The sequence below is a fragment of the Gymnoscopelus braueri genome (assembly GCF_963280865.1).
Source record: "Gymnoscopelus braueri genome assembly, chromosome: 11".
Classification (NCBI taxonomy): domain Eukaryota; kingdom Metazoa; phylum Chordata; class Actinopteri; order Myctophiformes; family Myctophidae; genus Gymnoscopelus; species Gymnoscopelus braueri.
The window spans coordinates 14,622,970-14,640,052 of record NC_137613.1 but is presented as its reverse complement, the minus strand read 5'-3'; positions in this window follow the sequence as shown (position 1 = coordinate 14,640,052).

Genomic DNA, 17,083 nt, shown 5'->3' with positions numbered 1-17,083 from the left:
TAATTGAAATATTGTTTGCAAACTGTCAAACTGAACAGGTTACATCAACATCATCTGTTCTTATTTCTTCACATTCTGCAGTGTTGGGTCATGGAGGGAGGTTGAGTCAGACTTCAGCTTCCCTCTTGTGGCCTCAAGGTGAAACTACACGACTCTTGTTTCACTCTGGTATCCTTAACAACAGTTCAATAGAAATAGATACCGCTATAAACATTCCACACAAAGTCCAACTACAGATGCACTGAAGCTTGACTGAAAAAATAAGACAGTTATGTAAAAAAAAATACATTATGAAAGGTATTATTAATATCTCATCACTGTCGGTGGAAATCTTTTGTCCCAAACTTTTCAGAAAATGGAAATTTGTGTTCCAATGGTTAATACTTTATACTATCTCACAAGCTTGTAGATTGGCAATTTTTGCTACTTTTGGGGGTGCAGGGGGCATAACAAATGTTTACAAGATCAATGGTTGTTGCAATTACCTGCACTACACTTCACCATATGTTGCGTTGTGCTATAATGACGAAATAAACCCACGGTGAAGGAATGGCGGATTCGGCCAAGTCCCGTAAGGTATGTGTGACTCAAAAAGAAAGTGTAAGGTCAGTCAGTCAGTCAGTCAGTCAGTCAGCCGAACTGTCTGTCCGTCTTTTATTCAGTTACACGCCTCCTCCACCAGGCGGCGAACTGCCTTATCCTTTGCTGCTCATACTTGTAACAAGTTGACCCGGAAGTAAATGAGTGTTGTTGTTTAAGCCATGTCTATGGTTTAAGCTGTTATTTATTTGCAACGTAATGGTGGGATTTGGATCATGAATGTAGGGACCTGGTGAAAAATGTCTCTTAAAGGAGGTAAAATGTGTCAAATGGAGTCTGTACGGCTGTCGATAGACGAACACCTGACGTCGGTGGGAGAGGAGATATTGTGTGATTTGGAAAAACAGCGTGGTGTTGATGTTGGTCGTGTGAAGCTTAATGTCAGAGTGTTTGTGTTGGAGCGCCTCAGTGCGGCTGCAGAGTTCATGTGCAACCTATTCCAGAGAGAGATAGAGACACTAGAAACTCTGCTGGAGAAACAAAACAAACTGCTGGATGTGATTTTACAGCCAAACATCAAACTACACAGAGCAGGTTGGTTCACGCTTCAAAAACACATGTTTACATTACGTTCAACACTGTGGTGCTCATGTAGCCATAGAATGGTTGTGATACATTTCATGTATTCCATAATATATTATACACAGTCTATAGATCACTTATAGACTGTAATAGACCCCAGTTCTCAAACTGGGGTCCGGGGACCCCCTGGGGTCCTTGAAGAGGTTCCAGGGGGTCCCTAATAAAATGAGTTAATATAGCATCACAATCAGTTCAACCACATTAACCCTGTTTTATACTTTAGTTTTTCAGTCCCCGTCATGAGCTTTGTAGATCTGCATTTTTGAAAATGTTTGGAAAATCTTTTGGAATCATTTAGAATTTCATATTCATCTCTTAGGGGTCCATGGCACATAATATTTTCAGATGGGTGCCTGCGGACCAATATAAATCAATTTGGGGGTCCTTGACATGAAAATGTGTGAGAACCACTTCTCTGGTGTGTGCCCCATATACCATACACTGCATGTGCTCACTGTTGGAGATGTGGTCTGTGTGAAACTTGTGGGAAAGTGGAGATATTCTACTAAATACACATTTTATACCAGAACCTTAAAATGTAAATATCTCAATTTGTAGCAAGTCATTATTGGGTGAGTACAAACGGAGCTCTCCAACCAGCTCTCCTGTTAATGCCGCCGCGATGACTCAACGACACAGAAGGGAGAGACCTATGGCTGTGTATATGGAATGGAATCCATGAAATGTACTGTATGTAATATCACAGCCCCTCTAGGGCTAGTGCTGATGCTACAGTACCTCATCTGTCCTCCTTCTGTCTGTGTGTAAAGAGGTTTCCTCTGAACCACAACCTCCACAACATGAGGAGAGGAGCCCCAGTCTGGTCCAGGAGGAACCACAACCTCCACAGATTAAAGAGGAACAGGAAGAGGAGGCTGATGCGTTGACATTACTACATAAGACCTGGTGCAACACTCTCTCAGGTAAAAACAAATACAAATAACAACTTTATAATTACTTATCTAACAAGATTAAAACAATCAGCCCATAGAGGCTGCTAGGTCAGATGGGTGTAGGTTCAGAAACAAAGTCAAGTTTACATTTCAAGGTGTTTATTGTATGTATACAGTATGTCCGTGCCTGTTTAAATAACTGGTACCTAAAGGAGAACTTTAGAACTTTCCCATGTTCTAAATTTGGGTCATTCTTCTGTTTTTATGAACTCTTCTGAACCGTGCACCAGGTAAAGAAGCTACTTGTTGACACCTCAGACAATTATTACACCTTGATTGCAATTATTGTTAGATAATCACAATTATTTTTGAATAATCACCATAAAAAAAAGCCATCATCGTTTCCGTGTCGAAACATTTTAATACCTTTTCAAACATTTACAGAAATACCGGAAATAGCTGATCTACAAGCCCACAAGAGCTTGTAGATTTCCAGTATTTCTAAACATTTTTGAAAGTATAAAATTATTAAAGGTAGGCTTGATATTTGAGTGATTTAAAAAAAAATAAGAATAAGTGTTAAATAGCTCTATATTCTGATAGCACTCATTGCTATATAGCATGTTTGTTCAGTAACATGGGTCTCCCTGTATCTCCAACTCTTTAGTAAACAGAAAATGCATTTTCAAGGCAGGATACACATTTTATCCTGAAAAGAGCTGGAGAGACCCCTGTTACTGAAAAAACTCTATAGCAATGATTACTATCACAATATATTGGTTGAACCTTTTAACAAAACAAAAACGTTTTCTTTTAACCCAAATCTATCAAATACCCTACCTTTAAGTATGGCCTATTTTGTCCTCAGTAAAAAAATATATGTATTTTGGTGCTGGCAAATGAGGTATAAAGACAAAATAGTAAATCTGCTCAGGATGAATTATTTGGGCTCTGCCTGGAGTAGTATGAAAACTATTGTAGGTCTTAAAGAAGAGGGATGGACTAACATACAACTTAGTGGCTATAATTCAGATCTGCAGTTACCAGAGGAATTTGATGAGTTCTATCCCAGATTTGATGTGCATGATTTCAAAGAGCAACATTCTGAGTTTAGGAAGGGGTTGGTGAAGTCCAAGGTTCATGATCTCTCTTTTGATGAACATAGTGTGATCATGCGTTTTAAAAGGTGTAAACCTAAGAAAGGTCCAGGCCCAGACAACATAGGTGACCGTCTGCTTACTGTCTGTGCAGAACAGCTAGGCCCTATTTTCGTTTTTAATTTTCTTAGCTGCAATTTGCATACAGGGCTAAGAGAGGAGTGTCGGATGCTACCATCACCTTATTGAACCTTCTATTTACACACCTGGAAGTTAGCAAGAAACATGCTAGGCTGCTTTTTGTTGACTTCTCATCAGCCTTTAACACCATTCAGCCACACCTACTAGTTGGAAAATGAGTTAACAACTTTGGCTTAGATTCAGGTATTATTGGTTGAGCTCTTGATTTCCTCACAAACAGAACCCAAAGGGTACGGGTGAATGGGAAATTGTCTTGAGAACTAACATCATCCACCGGATCACCCCAAGGTTGTGTACTTTCCCCACTCTTGTATATCCTTTAGTGTATACTAATGATTGTAGGAGTCAACATGACAACAGACTGATTGTCAGTCGTCTGAGTGATAGTGAGGCTAGTCATGGCCCAGTTATAGATGACTTTGTTTCTTGGTGACTTAATGTCACAAAGACTAAAGACATGTGCATTGATTTTAGACGATCGCCACCAGCTCCTCAGAGTAGTGTCATAAATGGCCAGACAGTGAATTTGGCAACCACTTATACATTTTGTTTGTTGGTATGGAAACCTTGGCGTTAGAAAAATGCCCTTAAAGGAGCATTTCACCCCTGGAAGAAACTGCAATCACTCAATGGTAATAGTATTTGTAGTAGATAACAGTAGCACAATTTAAAATTTGCACCCTATGGCCAGAAAAATAATGAAATCTGTGTGTTTGACAAGGGTTTGACTGGACTGCTGCATTACTACAATGACCATAATGCTTTGGTGCCTTGTGGCAGGGGAGGTTCCATGTGGGTGTGATCTCCAACAATAACATCCAAACAGCATGCCAGTGTCGCCATGTCTGCTTATTATAAGCGGCTTCTTTCTAAAATGTAGTTGATATTTGGGCTTGTTTCCAAATGTTTTGATTGTTGTTTAAACCAGTGGTTCTCAAACATGTTCATGTATTTTTCCACAGACCCCCATCTGAAATTATAATTTGTGCCAGGGAGCCCCTAACAAATATGTGTCAAAAATATTCCACATTTTCCCCTTATATGTTTGTATTTGTATGTTTTGTATGTTCGGTTTGTTTGTTAGTAATGTGCTAGTCTTTTCTTTTTTTGTGTATGTTTGTTTTCATGTTCTGAAAAATCCAATAAAAAGTAAATGAAAAAAAAAAAAAAAATCCACATTTTGCACTTTTTCCCCCTCAAGATTTTTTTGTAAATAGCAGATCTACAAGCTCACAATGGGTCGCGAAGCGTTGTGAGCTTGTAGATCGGCAATTTTCAAATATATAATATCCCATGTCTAGGTAAAGTGCTCTTGGCCTAGTTATCTTCTTTTGGGCTTGTTTTCATAGACCTGGCTGCTTATTTCTCTCACAATATCTGGCAACACTGGCTGTACTCGCGCACGTTCATCTAGTTACATATATGTCCAAGGATTCGTTAGTGATGTCATATCACTGGCACATCCTTGGTATCTTTCTGATGTTCTACTTCCGTGTCGCATAGTATTGACATCACTGTCGAATCCTTGGTATTATGATCCTAGCCTTTGCGACGGTGTTTGTTTACCAGCGCTGCCACTCCACGCTGTATTTTTTTTTCAAGCTTGCGCTTATGAAACACTACACAGGATTATTATTTCATGTCAACATTCTAGTACAACTATCAGAAGATAACTCAGGTAAAGTAATGCCTCACTCTGCAAGGGGGGTTGCCCGCTGGCCGCAGCTAATGGGAGTGGCCGAGTGGCGAAAGAAGGTTGAACAAAGTGTTACGGGGGCTGTCGTTTGGAGCTGGTCTGACTGAGACGCGTCAAGACAACATGTAGTGCGGAAAGGAATGAGACATATCTCTCATGACGCAAATAACGTCACGAAGAATGCGAAGATTACTAGATATCTAAAAACACAGATTATTCACACAAAAAAACCCAGGATCTTGTTTCTTGACTCCTAAACTTCATTAAAAGACCGAAAACTTCTTCCAGGGGTGAAATTCTCCTTTAACAGGGTTGTGAGGGGGGGCTAGTAAGATTGTGGGGGTAGAATCCAGCTGTCTGAATCATATATATGACCAGCAGGTGCTTAAGAAAGATCTATGGTTTGTTTACAGTGTAGATTACTCCACCACACCTATGAAACAGAGGTACGGTAACACTTAATGAAAACATTTTAAGTTTAAAATATGTCATGGTTGCTTTCATTTGATCTTTTCCCTAGACGTCCAGCACCTCCCTATGTGTAGAGAGGTTTCCCTTGAAGAGGAGAGGAGCCCCAGTCTGATCCGGGAGGAACCAGAGCCTCCATACATTAAAGAAGAAACAGAGGAGCAACTTCAAAGACCAGAAGAGGTTAATAGGCCAATGCTGACATTACTAGCAGTGAAAAGTGAAAATGATGATGGCGAAAAGAGAGACACAGAGCCTCTAGCCAGCACCTCAACGGAACACATGAAAACACAAGCTGATGTAGAGGACTGTGGAGCATCACTACCAACTAGTGATGATCAGCACCTCTCTTCACACTGTTCTGAATCTGACATCACTGAAGACAGTGATGAATGGGAGACCAGTGTAGATCAGTCACTATTAAATACACTGAAGTCACACAAGACACAACATGTGGAAGGACAGCGATTGTCTTTGAGAAACAAGATGTCCAAGGACCTCAAATCATCGAAAGAAACTCACTCCATGGAGATTCACACAGGGAAGAAAAGTTTTAGTTGTACAGTCTGTGACAAACTGTTTACACTAAAGGGAAATCTGATGACGCACATGAGGACTCATACAGGGGAAAAGCCATTTCTTTGTACAGTTTGTGGCCAAGGATATGTTGCAAAGGGACAACTAAAATCACACATGATGACTCATACAGGGGAAAGACCCTTTACATGTAAAGTTTGTAGCAAAGGCTTTGTTCACTCAAATGATCTAAAAAGACACATGAGGACTCATACAGGGGAAAAGCAATTTGCTTGTAAAGTTTGTAGTAAATGCTTTGGTCATTTAAATAATCTAAAAACACACATGAGGAATCATACAGGGGAAATGCCCTTTACATGTAAAATTTGTAGCAAAGGATTTGTTCGGTCAAATAATCTAAAAATACACATGAGGACTCATACAGGGGAAAAACCCTTTACTTGTAAAGTTTGTAGCAAAGCATTTGTTCAGTCATGTAATCTAAAAATACACATGATGACTCATACAGGGGAAAGACCCTTTACATGTAAAGTTTGTAGCAAAGGATTTGTTCAGGAAAATGATCTAAAAAAACACATGAGGACTCATACAGGGGAAAAGCCATTTGCTTGTAAAGTTTGTAGCAAATGCTTTGGTGACAGAAATAATCTAAAAACACACATGAGGACTCATACAGGGGAAAAACCCTTTACATGTAATGTTTGTAGCAAAGAATTTGTTCACTCAAATAGTCTAAAAAGACACATGATGACCCATACTACAGGAGGAAAAAACTTTTAGTTGCAGTTTGTGGCAAACATTTTGGTCGACATGCACATATATTCATACGCAGAGAAGCTGTTAGTTGAACGGAAACATATTTTGATAAATGATATCAGACATGTATGCAGGGATGCAGGAGGGGGGGGACTGACTCCATATTAGGAAGTTATCACATAAGGTAAAACATAATTATATATGTTGGGATGTGATGTATTGTTAGGTTTTAGATCTGTTCTTTTGAAGCATGCATCCTCTCACAACATTATGGCACAACCTGTAGTGCAGGTCAGGGCAGGTTGCATATTCTATAAATAAACACACTGTATACATATGTGTGTTTCAATCAATCATTGTTTCTGCCGTTTTACTCTCACTACTGCTACTCTGTTGCTGCTCTGACTCCATCACCTCAGACGATCAATAAAGGGTTAGGATTCATCTGTATTACCTGAAGCTCCTTGGTGGTTGATTAAGTCAACATTATATCTGTAGGCTACAACCTGAAAAATTCATGGTGCGGCAATTTTAGAGGCAAAGACTGGCGGCCATGGTGTTTGGCGAGGAACTTCTGGGGTTTGTGAACTCTCAGATGTAGGCCTACTGTCATCTCTCTCTCTGTGTTTTCGTAGGACATTGTGAAAAGGTAGGCTTTGGACCAGTGCTACAGTACATTGCAACAAGGCTCTGGTCGTGTTACTGAAATAAACTAATTTAACTTTAATTAAACATTGCATTAAACAGACCAGTTGTTATGACTCTGGCATTTGAACCGTTTACTTTTCCACTTTTACATGTGTCTCCACTTTTAATAATAAAAGCATCCAACTCTGTTCAGGTTTCATAGTTGTTAGACAGTCATTCATCCAAAACAAATATAGAATGACTGTGCTCACTGCTTGACCATTTTTGCAAAGGAAAGTGTGACCCCACCCCCCATAATAAAGGGATATTCACCCCCCCCCCATCTCTCTTGTTATGCATCCCATGTCTTGCATCATAAACATACTTATAAGGCATTATAATCTGCTTATAACACAGTATAATTATAGCTATGAGAACACATGAATACTAATAGTGCTTTATAACAATAACACATAAAGCATTTTATAATGGCTTATAAGGTCACTTATTATAATATTTCATAATTGCTGGACACTCACAGACATTTTTCTTTTCAAGAATCATGGTATTATAATTGCCATAGTATTAATACATAATGATAATGTGGTCATTAGGTGTAAAGTTTGAAGTAATTACATTTCTGAAGGTGTAGGCAGAAATCTTTTGTGTTGTTCTTGCACATATTATGTAATGCTATTTATTCTTCTTTACTTAAAGCACCCAATGACCAGTGACACTATATAATCACACTATAATGCACTCTATTATAACAGTTGTAATGCATTGTATAATTATCACAGTGTATTACATGAGAATTATTATGAAACAAGATCCTGGCCAACAGAAAAGGTCTGTGAGTGACCTGCAATTATGAAGTAGTATGATACTTGACCTATAAGTCATTATAAAAGGCTTTATAATGTGATACGATTGCATTATGAGTACTTATGAGTCATCATAACTGTACATAACTGTATACAGTTTTATAAGCTGATTACAATGACCTTATAAGTCATTATAAAATGCATTATAATGTGTTATGATTATTGTTATGAAGCATTATAGAAAAAGAATGCATAGCAAATTCATGTCTTATCATGACATTATAATACACCAACAGGGATACAAATGGCGTCTAACTTTTCAGCTGAGCGCTGCGGCCAACAGCTCAGCCATTCACTTGTCTGGCATGAATATGAAGCACCAACATCTGTGCCATAAATAACATTCTCCATTCATAACAAATTCTCTAAGCACTGCTGCTAGAGAACTAGAGAATCTCTTCACCACAAATAGCAGATCTACAAGCTCACAATGCATCACAAATGCAACGCAGTTATTTTTGGCTAATGTTCCCCCCAGAATAAGGATGCTGGGGTTCGTGGTTGAATCAGTTACTGGTTAACAGGCGGTGTGGGGTTAAAGATGCTATTTGTTGTGGCACTGTGGCAGCAACATTTCAAATGGTCATAACTCGGTGACCATTGCTCTGATCAGCGCAATAAAGGACTAGTGATATAAATCTGCAAAGTAACTAGCAACTAAAGCTGACAAAATATGTAAACATGTACATTTGTTTGATAGTTATTGTTTTCATAATTTAATTAAAATATTTTTGGCAAACTGTCCACCACTGTCTAAAACTGAACAGGTTACATCAACATCATCTGTGCTTATTTCTTCACATTTTGCAGTTTTGGGTCATGGAGGTTGGTTGAGTCAGACTTCAGCTTCCCTCTTGTGGCCTCAAGGTGAAACTACATGCCCCCTGTTTCACTCTGGTATCCATAACAACAGTTCAATAATAGATACGTCTATAAACATTCCACACAAAGTCCAACTAGAGATGCACTGAAGCTGTGAGAATATCTCAACGTGTCGCAATCCCACGCGCTGTGCAAAGCCCTTCTAGATACACACCTCCTCCACCAGGCGGCGAAAGGCAACACTGCCTTGATGCTTTGTTGCTCATACTTGTAACCATAGATATAGAAACCTAGATACCTTATTGGCCTCTGCAGTTCGTTGGAGCAACTTGTATCGCGGCCGCCATTTTCGCGTAGGCAAACGGACACTCAAAGTGACTACTGGCCAATCACAGCGCTCACAGCGCGTTGACTACTGGCCAATCACAGTCCGTCTTTTCTAAGACCTGTCAGAATCTAGTTGTCCCGCCCCCACCTGCCTCTGATTGGCCTACCGAACGCCCCCTTCTGTGACACATGCGGAAGCTTCCCTACAGCTTTCCTACGCTAAAATGGCGCCCAAGATACACATGCCTCAGAGCCGAAGGAGGCGTCTACCTATATATGTCTATGCTTGTAACAAGTTGACCCGGAAGTAAATGCGTGTAGTTGTTTATTTGCAACGTAATGGTGTAAATTGGATCGTCAATGTAGGAACCGGTGAAAAATGTCTCATAAAGGAGGTAGAATATGTCAAATGGAGTCTGTACGGCTGTCTATAAATGATCACCTGACGTCGGTGGGAGAGGAGATATTGTGTGTTTTGGAAAAACAGCGTGGTGTTGATGTTTGTGGTGTGAAGCTTAATGTCAGAGTGTTTGTGTTGGAGCGTCTCAGTGCGGCTGCAGAGTTCATGTGCAACCTCTTCCAGAGAGAGATAGAGACACTAGAAACTCTGCTGGAGAAACAAAACAAACTGCTGGATGTGATTTTACAGCCAAACATCAAACTACACAGAGCAGGTTGGTTCACGCTTCAAAAACACATGTTTTCATTAAGTTCAACACTGTGGTGCTGATGTAGCCATAGAATGGCTGTGATATTACATACATTTCATGTATTCCACAATATACACATAGATCACTCGACTGTTATAGGCCTCAGTTCTCAAACTGGGGTCCGGGGACCTAGCCTGGTAAACCCTCCCTCCGGAAATCTAATTTCTATTTGATTCCAGGAGTGAGTCTGGCCTGATCGCCCATTCTGCAATATTGGCTGCAGGCTGAGTTGGGCGGAAGTAATACCGTTGACTGACAACCCCTTCAGCCAATGATATTTTTTCCCCTTCAGCCAATCAGCAGTTCACCAGTCTAATGTGACGTCAACGGGACTTTTGAGACAGCCAAGCCCAAAATGGGTTGCCTTATTCGGGTACATGGGTGTCACTGGCCACCCCTACCGGTTCTCTAAATTTTTATTTTTAAATAGGCTTTGTCATGATTAATTGACCACATGAAGTTAAACAACTAAATTCTATCCAAACGATATCTTATAAGTAAATTCCGTGCCTCAAAATAGAAGTTAGAGAGCTTTTTGAAGTCAAAAAATCGCGGAGATTATAGCGGACAGAAAAAGATGGCTGCCGTTCGTGTTTTGGGCTCACTCGAACTCGCCACCTGATTGGCCAACTGTCGCTGTCAATCACAGAACGATGTGCGACGACGCTGATAGGCTCGGTTAGCTGGTAATTCCACTAGAAACCCCCACAATGGGCTATCAGGCCAGACTCACTCCTGGAATCAAATAGAAATTAGATTTCCGGAGGGAGGGTTTACCAGGCTACCGGGGACCCCCTGGGGTCCTTGCAGAGGTTCCTGGGGGTCCCCAGTTAAATTAGTTAATATATAGCATCACAATCAGTTCAACCACATTAACAGTGTTTTATACTTTGGTTTTTCAGTCCCCGTCATGAGCTTTGTAGATCTGGATTTTTTAAAATGTTTGGGAAATCTGGCACATAATATTTTGGGGGTCCTTGAGTGTGAGAACCACTTCTCTGGTGTGTGCCCCAAATACCATACACTGTATGTGCTCACTGTTGGAGATGTGGTCCGTGGGAAAGTGGAGATATTCTACTAAATTCACATTTTATACCAGAACCTTAAAATGTATGTATCTCAATTTGTAGCAATTAATTATTGGGTGATTACAAACAGAGCTCTCCAACAAGCTCTCCTGTTAATGCCTTCGCGATGACTCAACAACACAGAAGGGAGAGATCTATGGCTGTGTATATGGACTGGAATCCATGAAATGTACTGTATGTAATATCACAGCCCCTCTAGGGCTAGTGCTGATGCTACTGTACCTCATCTGTCCTCCTTCTGTCTGTGTGTAAAGAGGTTTCCTCTGAACCACAACCTCCACAACATGAGGAGAGGAGCCCCAGTCTGGTCCAGGAGGAACCACAACCTCCACAGATTAAAGAGGAACAGGATGAGGAGGCTGACGCGTTGACATTACTACATAATAAGACCTGGTGCAACACTCTCTCAGGTAAAAACAAATACAAATAATAACTTTATGAGTACTTATCTAACAAGACTAAAACAATCAGCCCATAGAGGCTGCTAGGTCAGATGGGTGTAGGTTCAGAAACAAAGTCAAGTTTACATTTCAAGGTTGTTAGAGCCATTTGATGTCTGTCTTTTCCTTTCTATGACGTCACTGCGTCTGCGGGGCGCGGTCAAGTTCAAGGTGTGTCTGGATACTTAGGCCAGTCTGCAATCAAGCGCAGGCGGTTGCTTGTGGCAGAGGCACACAGTTTTAGACTGTGTTTGAGAGAACGGTTGGGCTACTTTTCCCGTGCATTTAAGTTGAAGTTTTATTTTATGTTTTGTATGCTGACAGTGACGCTGAATAAACCTCTTTTGAACTAAGTGGACAGTTTGGAATTAAGTTCTTGAGCACACGTCGAAACTTCTTTTTAGCCTGGCAACCATGTAGTGCCTTATAAGTATAGGACTTTTTGACACTACATTTAGGTCTAAAACTGCCTCAGTTCAGAGTGATTTGCTTATTGGGAGCAAATCACATCAGCGAGGCTCGTTTGGAACGCGCACGGACAGGCCGTGTGTGTTTGTTGTGGAGTGGAGTGGACGGAGGCGACGGAGCCACGGCGGAGACGGGGACCCACGGCGGACGATCAGCGGGCGGTCAGCTGCGAGGTGCGGTTCTGTGAGCGATCGCCACCCGGAGCTATAGGAGCGAACCGGGGACATCCAACAGACGACACCGCACGCCAGCAGCAGCCAGCCCAGCGGAGAGCGCGACTGGATCGGACCGCACGTCGGGTGCACACCATCTCCGACCTACACCACCATCTCGTACGCTGACGGACGTCAGTGTGTTGGTTAGTACGATTAGCGGCGCAGCGCCGATAAAGCAATGGCCATTGTAAAAATGTGTGCACACTAACCTAAACAAACCCAATGCATTGGTAACAAGCACCTTAAAAAAGACTTTGCGCGTTAAGGCGTATTGTTTGGACAAGACTGTATTGCGGGTGGAGCACGGAGCATTGACTTTATTTATTTATTTATTTATTATGGAGAAAGGGGAGGCGCAAACTTGCTTCAAACTTGATGAAGAGGTGGAACTTGAGGTTGGTGGGGATGGGGCTTTGGGGAAACGCACGGTAAAAATGACACCCAAAGCGTTGTTGGACAAAATTGATGGTTTGGAGAAGGAGCGAAAGGCTAAACTGAATAAACTTTTAAAAATTAAGGAAGACATCATTGCCTTGTTTAAACAGCGAAATGCAAATGAGGCAAATGATGCATTTCGCACATTTATGGGTTTATATGGTGAAGCCAAAAAGGTTCAGGGTACTTTAATGGGTTTGCTGCCTGAGGATGAAGCAAAGAAACACCAAACATGGTATGATGCAAAAATGTTGAATTTTGATGGGTTTATCGTGGCAGTGAATGAAGGCAGGTTCACATGCAAGGTACAAGGTTCCCCTGATGATGATGATGAAGGTGATTTTGATGATGGTGGTGGTGGTGGTGGTGGTGATGATGATGATGATGACAATGGTGATGATGACAATGATGAGGTTGATAATGAGGGTTTTGTTGCCGCCGGCAAAGGTGAAAATGTTGATGAGGTTACTTTTGAGCCCCATGACAGCATTTCAAATGTTCCGTCCGTTGTTACATCCAAAGTTCATTCAAAACACCATAAATCCACCACTTCAAGGTCGAGCAAAAGATCATCCACCTCATCTGCACGCATAAAGGCAGAGGCGGAAAGGGCCGCACTAGTGGCTCGTGCTGCTGCACTAAAGGAGGTGCATGCAGTGGAGGAACAGGCTGAGGCCCTGAAGAGAACACGGGAGGAACAGGCTGAGGCTCTGAGGAGAACACAGGATGAAGAGACTGAGGCTCTTAGGAGGAGAAAGGAGCAGCTGGAGCTGAACGCTCAAATAGCAGCCTCTGATGCTAAAATAACAGTCTTCCAGGAAGCCAGTAGCAGTGTTACTGGCAGGAAATCTGATGGCATGGAGTCCTATTTTAGGAAAGGTGCTAAACCTAAAACCGTGCCTACTCTTGGCCTACAGCAGTCCTCACAACAGCTTCAGCCACCGCTAATGTCTGTCACATGTGAGCATCACAAAGACAAGGATGCAGCTCATAAGGAGCGTTACAACCCTCGACAAAATAAACCACCATTTCGCACATCTACTTGGGGGCCTGTGGAAAGGCAAAAAAGGCAAAAATTACCCCATGCAGCTCTATCATCATCTCCAAACAACAATCAACCATCAGGAGATCTCTTTCAAAGACAAAATGAAATGATGGCACTCCTTGTGCAAACACAAGCCTCTCACTTCCTACCACGCAGGCAAATCCCAGAGTTTGATGGGGATCCCTTAAAGTTTCGTTCATTCATAAAGGCCTTTGAGCATTGTGTGGAGGCTAAAACCAGTGACCGGGGTGACTGTTTGTACTACCTTGAGCAGTTTACTAGGGGACAGCCAAGGGACCTGGTACGCAGTTGCCTTCATATGCCCCCTGCGAGAGGTTACGTTCTGGCCAAAGACCTACTCGAGGAGCACTTTGGAAATCCAATAAAGGTAACAGCAGCGTACATGGACAAAATCATGGCTTGGCCAAATGTCAAGGCAGAGGATGCGAAAGGTCTTCAAGCCTACGCACTGTACTTGCGTCAATGTTCTAATGCCATGGGGGAGCTACAGTATTTGGAGGAGCTAAACGTGCCGGCTAACATGAAAGCTCTCATACAGAAACTCCCATACAAGCTCAGGGAGCAGTGGAGAGGCAAGGCATTCGACATTATTGACAATCAAAGACGAAGAGCTTGTTTCAGAGACATTGTGAAATGTATCGAACAACAGGTCAAGATTACTTCCGATCCTGTCTTTGGTGACATCCAAGACACTCCTCTGGTAAAAGGAGGAATCAAAACCAAGCCTCAACCTCAAATAAAATCTCAGTTCAAAATAAATAGTTTTGCAACTCATGTGGCAGTTGCTGACGAGTCAAAATCAGAGCCACACGAGAATACGTTTCAGAACAAGAGTATCTCCTACAGAAAGACAATCCCTGGAACCTGCTTGTATTGCACACGTGGACATAGTGTGGAGCAATGTCCACAACTGGGGAAGAAGGCACACAGAGAGAAGCTGGACTTTTTAAGGGAGAAGGGCCTGTGTTTTGGGTGCCTGTGCACAGGGCACATAAGCAAGTACTGCGACAGGTGCATTACTTGTTCGCACTGCAACAAAACACATCCCAGTGTGCTACATATTGAGAGGAAGGAAATGGGAAGCCTGGGAGGTACCGAAGTGCCCAAAATAAAAGCAGAGAGTTTCACTACATCATCAACTTGTGGCCATACAGGGGCTGGCAACAACGGCATACTCCCCATCTTGCCCGTACAAGTTAAGTGCTCCAAGGGCAGTAAGGTGGTCCAGACTTATGCTTTTCTGGATCCAGGAAGCACAGGTACTTTCTGTTCCGAACAGCTGGTGAATAAGTTAAACATAGAAGGCCGAAGAGCGAAGATCCATTTGCGCACCATGGCTCATAGCAAGACCGTGCCGAGCTGCATTATTAATGGCCTGGAAATCTCAGAATTGACTGGCAATCAGTTCTTTGAGCTTCCTGACGTATTCACCCAAAGGGAAATGCCTGTGTCTACTGACAACCTGATCAGTGAAGAGGAGCTGGATAAGTGGCCTTACCTCCAAGGTATCCAGATCCCTCGAATAGCAGCTACTGTGGACCTGTTAATTGGTACCAATGCCTCCAAGTTAATGGAACCGTGGGAGGTGATTAACAGCCATGGGGATGGACCGTATGCTGTCAGAACCCTACTAGGATGGGTAATCAATGGTCCATTGCAGAATAAAATGCAAAGTGGGAGTGGCTGCCCCACAGTTACTGTCGATCGCACAGTTGTAAACAGGTTGGAGGAACTTCTTATAAACCAGTACAATCATGATTTCAATGAGAGGACCTCTACAGACGAAGAGGAGATGTCAAGAGAGGAAAGGAAGTATATGGAACTTGTGGAGAGCTCTGTTCAGCTACAAGATGGGCATTATCAAATGAAGCTGCCTTTCAAGTCAGAAGACATTACCTTGCCATAACCTCTGCGTTGCCAAGCAACGTATTCGTGGCCTGGAAAGGAAGCTGCAGAGGAATAAAGAGTTTCACAGTGAGTACACAAGTTTTCTCACTGATGTCATCAACAAAGGTTATGCTGAACAAGTGCCACACCATCAGTTGGAACCACAGGAGGGAAGGGTGTGGTATATACCCCACCATGGTGTGTACCACCCTAGGAAGGGCAAGCTACGAGTGGTGTTTGACTGTGGAGCGGAGTTCAAAGGGGTCTCACTCAACAGTCAACTTCTGCAAGGCCCAAACCTAACCAACTCCTTGGTAGGAGTTATTCTACGGTTCAGACAGGAGTTTGTGGCAGGCTATGTTCCACCAAGTCAAAGTGGCAGAGGAACACAGGGATTTCTTGAGATTCCTGTGGTGGTCTGAAGGGGACCTAAGGCAGAATCTTGTAGAGCATCGCATGACCGTCCATTTGTTTGGAGCAGTATCGTCACCCAGCTGCGCATGCTTTGCTCTTAGAAAGACTGCTGAGGACAACAAGCACAGCTTTCCAGTAGAAGTGACGGACACCATTAACAGAAACTTCTACATGGATGACCTTCTGAAAAGCCTGCCCTCTGACGAGGATGCTGTCCTCTTGATTACGGAACTCATGTCTGTCTGCCAGAAAGGAGGTTTCAATCTTACAAAATGGATCATTAACAGCAGGAAGGTGCTCCAAAGCATTCCAGAAGAACACAAATCGAAAAACCTGCATGAACTGGATCTGGACAGAGATAAGCTGCCTATGGAGAGAGCTTTAGGTCTTCAGTGGTGCATTGAGACCGACACCTTTACTTTCAAGCTGAAGGTCAAGGAGAAGCCCCACACCAAGCGTGGCATACTATCCATCATCAGTTCTGTCTATGATCCGTTAGGATTCCTAGCACCACTCATACTCCCTGCCAAGCTGTTGTTGCAGGAGTTATGCCGACAGAAGTGTGATTGGGACGACTCAATACCTCAAGCCTTCCAGCACAAGTGGAACAGGTGGCTAGCAGATCTTGAGAATGTGGCAGATTTCAAGATCTGTCGTTGCTTGCAGCCCAAGGATTTCGGAGGTATTGCAACTGCTCAATTGCACCACTTCTCCGATTGCTAGTGAAAGCGCTTATGGTACCGTCACCTACCTCAGAATGGAGAACGAGGAAAAAGCAGTTCATGTTGCTTTCCTGTTTGGAAAAGCCCGAGTGGCTCCACTGAAGCCTGTTACCATACCCCGCCTAGAACTCACAGCCGCCGTTGTCGC